A 3,457-nucleotide genomic window follows, 5' to 3' on the forward strand; every position below is an offset into this window, starting at 1 on the left:
CCAATCATGGCCTTCATGGGACGCTTGTGTCGTAACTAGTAGTAAGGATCTTTTATGGGTACGAGCGTTATCACTTTCACTCTTATTCTCCTTATTCTCTACAAATCAATTTAAACCAAGCAATCTAATGACTACATGTTTTGGATTTGACTACTTTTTTGAAATTTTTTTTTTTGGGTAAATTACGTTTTTTCTTTCTTAATGTTTAACTTTTTAAAATTATATCTAATATTTAATTTGATTTAATTTAATTTTATTCTTAATATTTTAAAAAATAATCAATTTTACCCTTCTATTTTAAAATATTAAGTATATAACTAAATCAAGTTACTCCTCACATATCCTTCCACGCTGGACTAGACGAAATGACATTAGTTTATCTTTTACGCTAAATACTTGATGGAATGATATTATTTAACCTTAATGAATCATAAAACGTCTTATGTCCCAAAAAAATATAACCATTAAAATTAAACAATGTTGTTTCATCAAACATCTAGCACTAAAACTAAAACTAAAACGTAGAATTTTGAGAATCTTTTCAATGTCAGTAACTAATTTTAAGTGTGTACTCTCTATGAAATTTAGATATTTTAAATTGAGAAAGTTAATAAAGTGATAAAATGAGGGATATTAATCATTATTGATTTTGTAATTTTCGTAAAATATGTGCTCCATTATTGATTAACTTCTCACTTTACCACTTTACTCATTTTTTCTCACCTTAGATAATTTTGATTCCTCTCAGCATGGTTTTAGAGTTCTATTTTATTTTTGCTGAAGGGGTGGATTTTTGGAGGTTCTGTTTTGCACACTGGTGCTTTTTGGAGTTCAAAACTAGATAACCAGATTTGCAAGGATGTTTACAAAGCCCAAATAATAAATCGGATTATATAATTATATTGGACTTTATTCACTGCCCAACGAATTAATCAGTCTACCTATAATGATGGGCACTTTCTATGGCCCAAAATTGTAATAGAAAAAGAAATAGAAACTACAATCCACATCTAAACAGGTTTGTTCTCCTGACCCAAAAACAGATAAAATAGGTTTGTTCTAAACACAAAAAACTCTATATATTCGGCAGGGACAAAGTTTTATTATTATTATTATTATTATTATTATTATTATTATTATTATTATTTTATTTTTTTTTTTGGCAAAAGAGGGACAAAAATAGAAAAAGAATAAATAAATAAAAAACATTTTTTTTCAAAACATCAATTAGTCAAAAGTAAAAGCCGTTTACAAGTTACAAGTTACTGCACAGTACACACTTTCTTGGATAAGAAATCTGGTTCCAAGAAAACTCTTCTCAATTTAAAAATAAATAAAAAAAAACTCATACTTTTTGTTTAATAGTATAATTAAACATTATTATTTTGATTTAAAATAGGAGATTTTCTTCAAAGTACCTTTAGCATAGGTGTAAAGTTTTCTAGGATATAAGAGAACCTAAATCATAGTTGTCAGAACCGAACCGGTGATCGAACCGGTCAGGTTACTGGGTCACTGGGTTACTGGTTCAACCGGTGGGTCACTGGTTGAACCGGTTAACCCAGTCCCACATAAGTAAAACGTATAAAATAGCTAAAAACTTAAAAATTAACAGTTAAAAAACATATCTCCAATAACATTTTAATAAACATTAAGTCTCAAATCCTAAAAATAAACATAATGTGAATGTGGTAACATGGCCGAGGATTCATGAAGAAGAAGATGGGTCCAACACTTCAAGCCTGCCGCTGTGGTCCCATAGAACATGCTGACATGAGCATTCATAGCCACAGAAACTATTTCATCAGCAACTCAGCAAACAATAAGCTGAATCTTAATAGATATGGCTCCCTACAAGTTGTTCCTTCTGGACATACTATCAAGTCACCTGTTTTCCACACACCAAATCACAATCTTGTTTTCTATCCCTTGTGAGTAACAATCCTAATTGGAGCTATGAACTCTGACACCTTACTCAAGCTATATGTGACTGCAATCAAAGGCTTAGCCAAACAAGTGCTTAAAAAAACAGGATCAAGGAGTGTCCTATGTGTGCAAACATATATAACACTAATCTCCAAGAATAATCCACAACAACAATCCACTAACTACTAAGAATAATATACAACATCAACCAACATATATAACACTATAACAGATAACAATAACAATCTAACAACAATGGATAATCAAACAGAAAAACATGTGGAAGTATTCATGTTCTCATCTGCCAACATACAGAATCAATCTACAATAATCAATTAATTCTGACTATCAGTACTAAATCAAACAGAAAAACATGTGAAAGTAATGCCAACATACAAAAATCAAACAGAAAAACATGTGGAAGTATTGAAAACATACAAAAATCAAACAGAAATCAAAGTATCAAACATATGTGAACAACCAATTTGGGTAAATTCTAACAGAAATCAAACAGAAACCAGCATACATAATCAATCTACAATAATCAATTAATTCTAAGTTTCTAACTATCAGTATTCAGTAGTAGTTCGGTAATAAATTATTGAAAATTAACTTCAAAAAATGAAAAAAATTAAAACTACATACCTGGACGGCTGGACGGCTGGACCCTGGAGGGATGGAGGGACGAGCAGAGCAGAGAAGAGGGAGACAGGAGGTGGCGACTCACGACTGACAACCTGGAGGCAGTAGGCGACGAGGAGGCAACTGCTTCTTCGCGGTGGTGAGTGGCGCACGAACTCTGGCTGAAGCTGCTGGCTGCTGGCTGCTGGGTCTCCGCGCCGGCGACGAACTGAAGCAGAGTAGCAGACTCTCTATCTCTCAGCTGTCAGCTCTCATGGCCAAAGTAACCGTTTGGGAAGGGAAAGGGGGAAACAGGGGATAGATGCAGTGAATGAGGGTATGAGACGGATGGAGGCTAGGGTTAGTTTCAGCAGCAGCTCTTTTTATTTTTATTAGGAAACGACGTCGTTTCCAGCGAAAAGGAAAAAAAAAAAAAGGTTCGAACCGGCCCGGGTTAAATGAAACCCGCCGGTTCTCCGGTTCTTACCAAACCCGGCCGGTTCAATCCGGGTCATTCCGGTTTGATTCCTTGTCCGGTTATATGTCTTGCCCGGACCGGTTATAGCACCGGTTCACCGGTTTTTCGGTCCGACCGGCCGAGTCGGTCCGGTTCTGACAACATTGACCTAAATTTAGACCTATCCTACTAAATAAAAAATACTATATTTCTTGTTAAATAAATAAAATTTAACTCTTTATTTATTATATTTTGTATTAATTATTCAAATTTAGAATTTAAAATTTAGAATTTAAGATATTTTATTTATTTATTTTTTACGTTTAATAACAAGTTAATTTTCAAAGAGTCTTGTACTATTTACTTTTTTTTCCCGGAGTGCGCATTGACCCACAAATTCCATCTCGCATACACGAAAATAATCTAATTAGATAGTTAGACGGTGCTAGGAAT

At 33.6% G+C, this 3,457-nt stretch overlaps 1 long non-coding RNA gene across 1 annotated transcript; it reads right to left on the minus strand.

Moving 5' to 3' along the window:
• Positions 1-1,619: 1,619 nt before the first annotated feature.
• On the minus strand, positions 1,620-2,945 carry LOC112747180 (uncharacterized). The gene is made up of 2 exons (XR_003174824.2): positions 2,572-2,945; positions 1,620-1,888 (listed from the first exon to the last, which is right to left on the minus strand). It is a non-coding gene; the product is annotated as an uncharacterized lncRNA (long non-coding RNA).
• Positions 2,946-3,457: the final 512 nt, after the last annotated feature.

This window comes from Arachis hypogaea, chromosome 15 (assembly GCF_003086295.3).
Source record: "Arachis hypogaea cultivar Tifrunner chromosome 15, arahy.Tifrunner.gnm2.J5K5, whole genome shotgun sequence".
NCBI lineage: Eukaryota > Viridiplantae > Streptophyta > Magnoliopsida > Fabales > Fabaceae > Arachis > Arachis hypogaea.